This window comes from Nothoprocta perdicaria, unplaced genomic scaffold, assembly GCF_003342845.1.
Source record: "Nothoprocta perdicaria isolate Ctin4 unplaced genomic scaffold, notPer1 scaffold_238, whole genome shotgun sequence".
Taxonomy (NCBI): Eukaryota; Metazoa; Chordata; class Aves; order Tinamiformes; family Tinamidae; genus Nothoprocta; species Nothoprocta perdicaria.
In genome coordinates, this window is record NW_020455464.1 from 133,498 (window position 1) to 147,073 (window position 13,576).

General features: G+C 37.5%; 1 long non-coding RNA gene across 1 annotated transcript; it reads right to left on the bottom strand.

Annotated features, from left to right (window-relative positions):
• Positions 1–8,762: 8,762 nt before the first annotated feature.
• LOC112947587 lies at positions 8,763–12,726 on the bottom strand. The gene is made up of 3 exons (XR_003249442.1): positions 12,056–12,726; positions 11,623–11,649; positions 8,763–8,807 (listed from the first exon to the last, which is right to left on the bottom strand). It is a non-coding gene; the product is annotated as an uncharacterized LOC112947587 (long non-coding RNA).
• Positions 12,727–13,576: the final 850 nt, after the last annotated feature.

Here is a 13,576-nt window from a genome sequence, read left to right on the forward strand (position 1 = left end):
TGCTGCAGACATCAGTTTAATGCTTGGAAGATTGAGTTTGATTATCTGCATTGCAATTTAATTACTCTTAACTTAGCACACTCACACTGATTACATACTCACACCATTTGGACTATATTCTGAATTTACCTTCTTGTTCATGGCCCTGATTCTCACGTGTAGCATGTAAATGAAAACCCTGGCTCCTGCTCAGTGAGTTCACTGAAGTAGTTTTTTGATTTTAGAGTGTCTAAGAGCTGAAATCTTGTTTCACACAAGTCTAGATATTCTTTCCCACACAGTCTTCTGAATTTTTCAGTAACCTTGAAATCATACATAATTTTGTGAAGAATTTTCTTGAGATATGAAGTCAAAAGAGTCTTTGAATTGCCTTCTTAGAGGTATCATTTGAGATGGATAAATAATTCTTTAAGTTTTGCCAAGTACCAGTTCCCAGATGTTCTATTTTACAGTGTATTTTTAACACATAAGGAGCAAGTTACAGTCTAATTCTGACCTTAACAAGGCTTCTGATATGTTCTCCCAAACCATTTTAATCCCRTCCAAGCTGGAACATTATAATCTAAACAGGAGCACTATTAGAAGGGTTAGAACTGTCTGGAACGGAGTTTAAAGGGCAGTGGTTAAAGTTTTGTACCTTCTCTGGAGTCTTACAGGTCTAGTTTGTCAGGTTTAACGTGTCAGCAAGGAGCMGGAGGAGACAGGGTGCACCCTCATCTATTGGCACCACAGCAAGGGATGCAAACCAAAAGAGCAGACATGTTCATGGGCAGGGCTGCAGCTCCAGACAAGGGCCAAGCTGTGACAAGGGCCAGCAGGAACCCCATTAAATTAAACAAGGACAGACGCAAGGTGCTGCACTTAGGATGTGCTAACTGCCATGCAGCAGCCCTGCGGAAGAGCCTGGGGCAATGCTGGACATCCCGCAAAGRCCAGGAGCGCCTGTGCTGCACTGACAGGAACACAACCCTAGGTAAGAGAAGTTATTGCTCCCCTCCAGTGCACGCTCCTTAGAGCACATCTGGATGCTGGCGCGAATCCCCTTGCAAGCCTCCCCATACAAGGAAGACATTGATTAGCTAGGCCAAGTTCAGCGAGGCCCACCAAGACGCATGGGCACAGGCACACTGTCCCTATGACAGTCTGAGGGGAGAGGTGCACCTAAAACAGCCTTCTAATACTTAGGAGGAGCTTACTGAGAAGGCGGAGCTGGGCTCTTCACTAAAGGGCACATCAGAGGATAAGACAAAACGGATATACATTGAAATAGAAAGGTTACACTGGATATATGGAAATATACCATGAGCAGGGTCAGGCAGACTGGAGACAGGGCCCAGATACACTGTGCTGTCTCCAACCTTGGAGGTTTTTACCTGCTAGGTAAAACTAAGAGCAAACCAGCCTGACTCTGCTTTGGTCAAGAGGTGCAATGGAGGCACATGTCTCCCAGGATAATTTGAACCTGAATTAGTCTGTAATGTCACGCTTTTCAACAAACCACCTCATTAACAAAGTCACCAAGTGATTATAATACAAAGCCTAGCATATATATACATAATATATTTGAAAGTTTTCTCTCAAAAATTATATAATCATGAGTATTCTCATGAGTATCTGCTCTGAATCACTGTTGAYTGTTCTTCTCCATCTTGTAATTTAAATGGCAAAGATGAGACTTACTACAAATGAAAACTTTCAGCTGCTAGGTTTAAATAAGATTTTATGCTTTGCAAAGACAAAAGATAAAATAATGTCATATTTTGACATCACTGCTAGCTTTGTTATAAATGGTCTAATGCATTTTCCTCCCTGATTCTGAGTGTGGAGCATCTTAACACTTACTCATAAAATGGTCTTTTCCAAAATGCCAAGTATTGAGAAATATATACTTTCTGAGCCGGAAATTTACTATCTACACGTGAACTTGTTAGGTTCAAAATGTTGTCTATGGGCAAAAAGGAAACATACCATCTATATTAGGCCATATTTGTATACCTGAAATCCTACAAACATAATCCAGGAATCATTATTAATCCAGAGTTATTAGAGAAGGAATACACAAGCAGAAAAAGCTTGAATCATAATAGTAATAATGGAATTAACAGAAAGCAAAGTTCTTKTAGGAATTTTTATAATGACCTTCTATACGTCATTTATCTCCCTATGCAATTAACTGTCATGCTCTCCAACCATACTTCCAGGAAAAAAACTGTGTTACATAATTACTAAGCAGAAATGGGTTCTAATCTTACATGAAGTGATTAAACAGTAATATTTTTATGGACCAAAGCATTTTTATTAGTTGTTTGCCCACTGCTTTCCATGGGCAGTTAATAAAAAAARTCCCGATTCCAGAAATCCTTGAACTTCTGTGACAAAAAGCAACCAGCATTTACCAAGGGGAGGAATGTCCTATTGCATCAAAYGCTAAAATGAGCATAGTTTTCAATACATATTTGCATTATAAATTCTATTTGTATTATATATATGACCAGGTGATCAATGTTTTTCAGTCTATTTGTCAGTAATTATTTTCAGAAGTTTACTGCAGTCACCTGGGGACATTTTGGCTACTAATGGAGTGCGTAGTTTTTGGGAGGACTGTTTTTCCATTTTTGTTTACATGGGCTTTTAACATAAATTGGATACTTGCAAATTGTTAACAGATGATAGGAAGTCATCAGAAGTTGCAGTAAAGGGATGATAGACATAGAATTAAAATATGTGTACAGAAGAGCAGTATACAAATGAAAAGAAATGAAATAAACAAAGGAGACAAACTAGCTATATTCTTTACAAATAAAAGGTTTCAGATACAGTGGAAAGTATCTATAACTCCAACAGCAATTTCTGGAAAAAAATTAAACAAATCTTTTCTGAAAATAAGACCCCACTGATTTCAATGGGCATGTATATCCTTTATTAAGTGTCATATGCATCACCTTGTAATAAACTATTATTTAATTAGTATCCTGYGATTGTGTAATAAAACCTACTAAACAGTTCCCTGAAAATAGGAAGCAGTGTCAGACTTCCTTTCCCTTAAATATTATCATGAATTTGGCACTGTTTGTCTGGACTTCCAAAAAATCAGCCACATTCTGAAATGTGWTGTATTTGTGCAGAGAATTTCCTAAATTTAACTGTTTGCAAGCAGGAAATCCAACCACTCCTTTATCAAGAATCTTTTAAACATTTTTTGAGTAGAGGAATTTGGAAACAGATTTAGTATTAGTAGGGGGAAGGTGGCATACAGTAAGTACGTTCTTTATCTCCCTACCCTCACTGTTTTCCCTTAGTACGTGCATCACAGAAACAGATTTACCAGCTTTTATGTTTTACAGATTCACAGATTTATATGCAAGAACCTCTCTTTTCTTCCATACTCCAGATAAGGCTTGTAACAGACAATGAATTTTCAATGCGCATAAAGCTACATTCTTTGATTCCTCAAAAGTATGACATGAAAATGCTTTATAAAATGCAGATGTTTTTGCATGAATTGCTCTGCTAATTTCTCGTACATCTCATGCATGTTGGACATTGCACACCTTAGCCAGGTATTCCAATTTCCATTTTTTCTGATACCCATTATTTTCCATAGACTTTTCAGTATTTTTCTTCTCACAAAAAAAAAATTAAAAAAAAGAAAACATACTTTGTTTCAGCCCATATGTCTTCTGATTTGAAAATGGGTTTTTTTTTCTTTTTCATTTGCAAAACCACTCAGACTCCTTGATTTATATGGTGCATAAAAATATACTTCTGGCATGCTTTCATGGATTTCCTGAGTAACACAACAACATCAATAGCAGGAAAGGGGGGAGGGCAGAAGACAAACTAATGTAGAACTTTAGAAAATCAGTATTTCCATTTCTTTTTTCCCTTCCATACAGACCCTTTACTCAAATGTTAATCCTATTTTAGACACTTTGTAGATCTAAAATTGTTTACATTAGAAACAATGTGTAAACTAGGTGTCATACCGTACAGAAGAACACTACAGAGCTCCTCACATGAATACATATAAACTTGGTTTAAGAGTAAGAAGAGTAAGAAGTTATGAAGTATAAACATTATACACAGATTTTTTTCTTAAAATGTCTTGAGGCAAAAACATTAATGTAAAAATGAAATAAAATGAAGATTGAAGATTCTTCTTAAACCTGCATTTTTAAATAAGTATTGAAATACAGGGAAATAAGGACTCCTCATGCTGACAGCAATTATCTGTTCACAAAACATACTGCAGTCAGGTCTGATAGAAGTACAGAGCTTTCTTTAGTAGTGATATGCTGAAATTCATGGATGCATATGAACTGGAAAGTAGAGTGTACACATTCATAGAAATATCCTTTACATTATTATAAAGTGATATGCTCCTGCAATCCCAATGAACTGTCAGGAATAGAAAAAAAATATCCAGACAATACTGGAACTGTAATTCTGAATTTATACTGTTTACTCTGGCATGTATCCAGTCCCTGCAATATATCCATGCTCAGCAGAGCCAGTATTATGAAATCATAAAATGGAAATTTAAAATGTAAAATAGCACTTTCAGTCACTAGGTGGCATTAAACCGATGTCTTAAGACACACTTGCAAATTGTGGACACTGTGCTTTCAGAGTCGCACAGTGCTCCATTTATTTGAGGTCTTCTTTCCTTTGCTTTCTATTCAGTTTCCTTATATGTGAGTTATGGTGTGATGAGTACTAGTGAACACACTTAATGTATCTAGAATTGTCCAGTATCTGATAAAATGAGGGAAAATCCAACTTGTCTTCAGATTATATTGCATTTTATTTCTAATCTCTGCCTCCAAATGAGTCATATGTAAACAGAAGGATTGATGTTATATTGTCATTTCAAAGAAAAAAAAATCTTTTTAGGGCATTTGTTTTATCCCATCCCAATCCATAGCTAATAATAAAAGTTCTCATTCACTTTTTAATCACAGCAGATAGATTCAGATCATTCTAGCTTATTGACAGCTAACTCAGACCAAAGTTTTTACCATGTTGTATATATAAAGCTTTGAGGGATAGAATGTTTTAAGTTCCTTCTCTTGTGTACAGAAAAGCATATCTGGAAATTGCATGTCCTTCTACCATGGTTGTTTTGACTACAACTCAGTAGATTCATAGAGTAGATTTCATGTCCTTTGAAAAGAAGAGCCTGACATAAAAATGGAGGAAGGATCCTCTTGAGTTCTAGCAAGAAATCACAGAATCACAGAGTAGTTGAGGTTGGAAGGGACCTCTAGAGATCATCTATTCCAACTCCCCTGCTCCATCAGTCATGTCCAGCACAATGCTCAGGACCCTGTCCAGATGGCTATGAAATAGCTCCAAGAATGGAGACTCCACAGCCTCCTATGCAACCTGGTCCAGTGCTCTGTCTCCTCAGTCAAGAAGTTTTTCTCATGTTCAGACAGAACTATCTGTGGTTCAGTTTTATGCAACCAGTTGAAAATTGTACTTATTGAATAGTTATTAACCAAGGTCTGTCAGAATAGAAGGATGTATTAAATAGGAATCTGCTGTTTGCCTAAAAAAAAAAAAAAAGAAAAAAAAAGGAATACGGAAAAAAAAATGAGATGATGCAAGGGAAGAATTTGTTTCCTGCTGTTTTATGAAAATAACCATGATCAAAGCAGCTCAGCAAGCAGTGGACCTTCATGAATTCAAGATATAATATGGCAAATATTTGCAGCATTTCTAAAAAGGCAGGAATACAGACTTAAGATTTTASATTGTTACCAAGAACTACCTATAGTCAGATTTGAATGTAAATTGAATCTTTCTTCTTCCAAATGCTGAAGATATTCTTTTGTTGTAGTTCCAAGCCTTAGCTTCRTTCTATTTCTTTTTGATTCTTGAAGTTACTTGTAAAAAGTAGAAACTACTTGAAATCATAATCTAAATCAATCATCATCAATCATGATCTAATCAATCATTCAGTCTTCTTTGCATTGCTCCACTCCAAATATAACTAAGAGGTACRTAAGGAGCGCACCTTTTTCACTTGTTCTTTATAAGTTCTCTCAGAAACAGTTTCTTTGACCTGCCCTAAGCACTAGTAAAATACCCCCTATCTAGTCTAAATATGATTTTTTGTATCATATGTCATTTTCACCAGGATTTGGCATTCATTTGCTTGCCTAATCAACCTTCTATAGAGATAAGAATTGGACCTAAATCTGTTTTCGTCAGGAATTCATATGGTAAAATTTCAACTGTCTCGTTTGTTTAATAGCAAATCAGGAAATCAGACTTAAAATAAAATATTTTTCATTGCTACTAATACTGGACAACCTGTCATTGTGACTAGGCACTGCACCACACAGAAGCTCCATCCATGCATAGAACTAGGTCTTCTCTACTCCAATTCTCTTGGACATTGATCAATTATACATTTCCCTCAGCATCTATTCCCTATCCTCCAAACAAAATAAACCAATGATTTCCAAGCTGTACTCTTGGGCTTGAAAGTATCCTTTTCGATGCTTTGATCTCGGTTCTTTAGACTGAACCCTTACGTGTGATTCCACAGATATTTTATACCACTAAGTCCCACCTAACGCCAATGAACCTCCTCTCTTACACATATCATATCTCATGAGTCCATGTGAAAAACATGGTTCAATAGATGTACTGAAAGGCAAAAGCAACTTCTGTATAATAGAAGTTGAACAGAATAATAGCTTCTCCCTAAATGTGGTGATGCTGCATCCTGTATTACTGCTTAAGCGCAGTTTGCACAGGTATAGAAGTCCTTTAAATGAACTGGCAAAGACTTTCTGCACTGAGTAGTATGGATGTATGTTTGGAGCTACACTGATACAGAGGGCTGGTTAAGCTGTAGGAAGGCAATTTGGACATACATAGCTAAAATTTCACATGCATAATTATCTTCACAGGTAGAGCAGAGGTGACATGTGCACAAGCACCGATTCCCTGCGCGTATGTGGCAGTTTGTCTCAGCTTTTGTGTTGTGTACCATGTCTTGTAGCATTTCCAGACATCCTGGGCTGAAGGACATCTGCAGTCTTCAAGAGAGAAAGAAGCAAAACGTAAGGCAGAATCTACTGCCAAAGTCAGTAATGTTGAAAGGCCTGTGCTTTTAACACAGCAATCTGGAGCTCTGGAGCCCAGAGTGCTCTTTAATTAACTGAACCTATTTCTTTACAGGCTACATGCTATTGCCCTAGATAGTGTTAMCAATAACGTTTGGACTTCCAGTTCTCACCATCACCAGCACTGGCTCACTCAACTCTGCCCAAAGAAATAACTTTCTTGGCAGTGAAGTCAGAGTCAGTGACAACTCATGGCACTTTGCAGCCCCTTCTGCTCTCAAGGGTTGTTATAAGAACATTATGGAAGTACAAAAATGCCTACAAACAACTTTCATCATTTCAATATGCTTTACAACTATCATCATTTATTTTGAAAGGCATGACTACCCAGACAGTTGAACAGCTGTTTTAAAATTTAAATATCACATCAGTCAAATTATAATGTACCAAACTTAAGGGAGAGTATCTGTATCAAACTTAACTTCCCTTAATAGTGTTTGTATTAGATAATGACAAGCCTTTTCCTTTCCATTGTAATTCCATTTAAAGAAGCTATAATTTATCTATGGAAGTTGTGGTTGTTAATTATCACAAGGACTGAACTGTTTTTGTACAGCATTGTGAGATCCCAATCACTCTTCACTGCTTGTAGACAATTTAGGGACAGCAGGAAAATCTATTGTAGACGCCAGCAATAGTTCAACAYACACTGAACACATTTTCTGAGAAATCTAAGATTATTATAGGGAAAAAAAGGTGATTTCTTCTTCATAAGAAACTGTTTCATTGTAAGCTCTCCAGACATGTTGACCTGCCCAACCATATTGAAAAGAGGTGAAAAGAAGAAAAAAATGAAAAAGGTTAAAATAAAGTAATAGTACTGTAATTGTATAACGATATCAAAATTATTTCTATTTTAGGTTTGCAGAAAAGTGAGAAATTTGCAGCTACAAGGAATCAATTTCTTCAGTAGCCTCCTCAGAATGACAAACGCATCTCAGGTTTATGATTGTTTTAACTATTGCTCCAGCTTCAAACAACTTGCATAAACGAAAGATWTTACAACTGTCAAAATTACTTCTTTTTTCCTGTCAAACCCCAAACTTCAGTACACTTCAAATTAAGTACAAAGAAATTTTAAAAGTCTATAAAAAACAGTAAAGCCACATACAGGCCTGAGTATATCAGTGTTTGATGGCACTTCGAAGTGCCATTACTAAGCTTCCTTTTTGAGAGACTGAACTTGTTTAATATCAGGAARTGCCAACATTTCACATATAGCAGAACTGCAGTTGTAGAATATAGGAATAAAGACRAGCTGTTCTTCAGCCTCACATTGTGATTACCTAGTTGTCTTCTCATATGCCACAAATAAAGGAGATACAGTGTAACTTTCAATGTTAGCTGTCCCATAGAAATTCCTTTTAATTTTAACCATACAACACAACTTAGTGGTAGGTATGGCAAATGAATACGCTATAAACTGAGAAGTATAAAACCCATGGTAGTTTTAATATTCATTTATTAATTAAATAACAGCATAAATTCAAGAAATTAAAAAAAAAAAAAAAAAAAAAAAAAAAAAAAAAAAACTTGCCTGAACCTGTGTTGGGGAGGGAGAAAATACTCTGTCACTCTTTCAGTCCCAAGTTGCTACTATTGGACCTTTACTCAGCAGCAAAGTCACTCTTCCTCTTGACAAGTCACTCTCAGCAGCACAACAGCAGACTGACAAAAACAAAACAAATGTTAGATGCAAGAAGCTACCTGCTCTGAGTACCTCATGCACCTACATTTCCTATATAAGGAAACAGTACAAACCTAAAGCTTTCTTAAAAAGACAGCTGTTTCCCAATAACTCCTAGAAATGCCCAGTCTCAAATACAGGACAGGAAAGATTACTTCTAACATTACAGAGATCAGTGTTAAGAGTTACTGGAAAGGATCTTAACTTTTCTCCAAGCAAAAGGAGAAAACAGGCACTGTAGAGCACAGAAGCCAGAGAAAAGAAGGGAAAATAAATAGGAGTGTACATAAAGTACATAGACTTTGTTTTGGAGAGTGTAGAGGAGATAAATCATTGCAGTAATTTTAATATGTGTTTTTTAGAAAAGATTATGCATCTTTGAGTTTCAGGTTCCCTTATACACATACAGGAAAAACAAAAGCAAAATAAACAAAAAACACTGCTCAGGTCATTTGATTCATTAAAATCAATTAATTATCATCCTTCCGCCAGAATATACACTTGAATAATATGATGCCCCACTAGCTTTCATGGTTGTGTCATAAATTGTCTAGCTGCCAACCAGAATGCAGCCACATACTTACAGAATTATCTATCTCACTACAGTTTGACTTACAACATGGCTTCAGGTATTGAAAAATCTCAAATGGCAGTCGTCCAAACCTTGCCCTGTCTGTTCTCAATTGGCCCAAAAGATAACGCTCTATATAGCCTAGGCTGACTTTTGTGTCCTCACACAGGACACAAAATCTAGGGCAGGTGTTTGGTCAAAAAGAGACAAAGTTGGCACTTATTAGTATTCCTGTTGATAGTTTACAAAACATTTACCTTGAGAGTGTTGTAATTAAACTAAGCAGCAATGAGGAGAGTGATTTCAGTTATTTTGAATAGGAACTCATCAGAGGCAAATGAGTTTGAAGAGAGAAACTGAGCAGACAGCATGTTGTTCCTGAGAATCCATATGTATAAGGAATAGTGGGGTAGGGTGGGGAGAGGAAGGGTAGCGGGCAGCAGCTTTACAGGAGACATTTGAAGGTTAACATTGCTTCAAGGCTTCAGTTGATTSCCCATTTGCCATTCCCATTTCTCACCAATACACATATTCAATTCAAACAAGCAGCTGGTATAATACTTGGAATATTGAGCTCTTGAACACAGTTGCCCGTTAACACTGTACACAAGACCTGCCCTGTCCAGCTATAGTTGGGCTTATTAAATAGATCTTGCATTACAGCCTGCTTATTTCRTTTTTACTAAATGGCTTATCAGTTACATAAACACCATCATCCCATGTTTGCAATAACTCGTACTTGCTACCTTGAGGTAAAAGGTAAAGCAAGAAGGAGGTTTTCAGATGTTTTGACCAACAGCTAAATCAGCTATGTTCCTTTAGGTCTAGCCATAACTATATACATAGGCAAGCGGGATAGCAGAGAAAGCCCTTTACGGTCCCTCAGAGTACACACAGTGCTTTATTACCTAGCACTTAGGCTTCTGACAGAACTTTTAGTCTTCCGTAGCCTTACCGTACACTGAGAAAACATACACTCTGATACCTGCACCTTGCACCTCTTGCTTTTTGCCCAACGGGCTTTCCCATTAAGAACTTTCTATTTTCCCTTCTTTGTTCCCACTTTTTTTTTTAATTTATTTATTATGAAAAGGGATTCCATTCTCTCCATTGGTTACACTTGGTTCTCCAATCAGGGCAACCTAATCAGGAAGACCACCACCTTGTAGGAACTTCACAAAATCCGGCCACCAGCTCAAGTAATGATCACCCAACATCCCTACTACTTCCTGCAATCTTCATCCTGCCTCATCCTACTCAGATAAACCCCTTCCACACTGTTTCTGCTCTCCTACATAAACCTTGAAAGATCTGCCACTCTCCTATCTTGTGCCTCTTTCTTTAGTTATCCACACAACACTCATATATTACCTCGCCTTCAAAACAGATCCACCCCACTTTGGATTCTCCCTGTTTGCCTGGAAATGTTGTACTGACTCATCATGAACCAGGCAGTGACCTGGCAGGTATAAGATGTGACTTCTGTAGCTCTGGTGCTGATGTTGGTTAAGTGTTTCCATATTTCTTCTTTCATCATGTCTCTGCTGGAATTTCAGAGAGTTAACAGCTACTGCATGCAGCACAGTTACTACTGGATCTTGTTTAAGACATTAAAAGTGACAGTATTAGAAAAAATAAGACAAAAGACTCAGTGCTGCTGTTGTGTTGCATTATTACTCTTGCTCAACCACGGGCATTCAGTTTATTGCTTCCTTGCCCCAAATTACTAAGGAACACCTACTGCAAAACATGAATCCAGTTTAGACTAAAAAAAAAAGAAAAAAAAAAAAGAAAAAAAAATGGACAACTTTCTTCAATTTTTTTTTTTTGTGGAAGTAAGTATATCACAAGGGTCACGAATAACATGAGTTAATACCAATTATTTCAAGTGGATTCTCACTGCTAAAAAGCCTGCACACATATAACATCAATTTTATTTCAAAAAGATCTCTTCAAGAGAGATAAAAGTCCTAGCTGAGTGACTGCTATGATGTCGTGGTAACTCTAACCTTGCAATGCTCCTGAATGCAATAATGAATGTATGGCAAAGCAGGGGAGAAGTGGTTCTTAGCTASAGCCAACAACAGGACACAAGGAAAGATTAACACCATAGAAATCAAAATTTTTTTTCTGTGCTTTCATCCACCACAGCAGCTTACAGATAAGCAAAACTGTAAGTGGCTCATCACTAAGTACTATCAATATRATTAAAAGGCATATTTTACCTGAATTATCTGTTATTATCCGTTCATCTGAAACAAAATAGGAAAAAAAATTACAGATCTGTGAAAATAAATGTAGTGGTTTAAAACAGCATAAAGCATGTAGCTAAATGTTAAAAAAAATAAAATACAGACGAGCTCCTTTTTCTACTATGAAAAGGTGTTCTTTCATAGACAAGTTTATGATTCAGCATATATTACATGGATACTGCAAGATCTGGTGATCATCCAGTTCTAAACTGACACTTGACATTGTTCATTTCACCACATTAAACTCTTCAGACCGATAACTCCCTTTACACTGTTTCCACGGAAGCTGTAGTGCAGTTTCCATGGCTGGATTCTCTTATGAGGACCACAGTAGCCAGAATGCAACAGACATAACTAGAGGTAGATCAGAGGCTGGTTTATCAATATGCAAATGGTTTCTACTCACACAAATCAGCAAAGAGCAAGTAGCTAACAAGAGGAGGTCTAATCACAATTGCTGTAGAGTCTCCATCTTGGGGAAAAKAAAAAAAAAGTCTCTCAAAAACTGCCTTTTCAGAAAGTTTTATCAGGTTTTATGGAAAAATATCGGTCCTTTTCTGTTCTGTGTGTTCTCACAGCATGTAGTCCTTCACAACAAGAGCACCAGGAGAATGATGAGCTCCTCTTTTGTTTTGCGTTGCAGGGATGCTGAACACACAGAGCTCCTTCAGCTTGGCAGCTGTCTGAAGGGTAGCTGCTGCATACTCCTAGAGGATATTCAGGCACAGACCTAACTTATGATTTATCCAGAACACATTTACATTTTACAGAAGTGTTTCTTGCATGAGAGATGTTTGTCATTGCTGTGCATTACACACTGGAGATGACTACAGCGGCACTAAGTGCATCAGCAGCCTGCATGCCCCTCACTACCCTGACCTGGCATCTTCGCCCATGCCCCTTGTCCGCAGGCCAAGGAGCTCTGTTTAGAATAAGCCTGGAGCTCTCAGTCATAGCCACATGTGTCTCCAGTCCTGTCCCTTTGAAGGAGAGAGACCTCTTGTTGTAGGTAGCTTGTCTATCGTCCTGGCTGCTGGCTGGACATCTCAGACTTGTATCACAGCCTTATCTCCAGCTCCACCTCCCATGCCAGCTCCAGCTCCCATACTGGACATGCTGGATGCATTCTGGACCTGGCAGATTATTCTCCCTTGAGTGGGACTGTCACTGGAACCTAGCACAAGCGTCCTGCTCCGTTCACCATGTTCGGATGCTGTGGGACTGCCCTCTCATTTGTCCTTGTCCACAGCAGCATGCAAGTGGTGTTTGGCCAGGGATGAGATGTAAGCTGAGACATCAAACAGTCCACTTAAAATGAAAAGTAAGATAACAAGAGAAACAAATCAGCACATATTTGCAGAAAGCATTTAATGGAGATCACTCTTAACCCTTTTTCCCCTCTTCTATTACACAAAAATTCTTCCCCTTTATACATAAGGCAGCCTAATTAACCCTGTTACCTCTACTGTAACTAATTTGCATGACCCCTAAAACACAGATCAAAAGCTTCCCTTGGCTTTTTATGTAAGGGCTGTTGGGCTTGAACACTCCAGTTAATGGAACAGCTTGGGCAGAGGATCACAAATCAGATCCAGCTCTTCCAAGTACACAAAGCTGGCATCTCTGCTTATTTTTTCTTTAATCAACATAATATTTCTGCTGAACAAGTCAACTGGGGATAAATTACTTTAAAGAAAAATATATTATTTGAGGAAAGATGTCCCAAGAAACTAWTTTAGTCTTATCAAAGAAGATTACCATGATCTTGTACTACATTTCACTTGCAGATTTAACTATTCACCTGCCAATAAGCTGAGACCTGAAGCGTCTCAGATAAGTTAAACTGTCTGGAAATGAAGCACCACATAACAGCACAGGCAACGCATAAAGTAGCACTTAGACAAATGCCAAGCTTCAATTAAATATA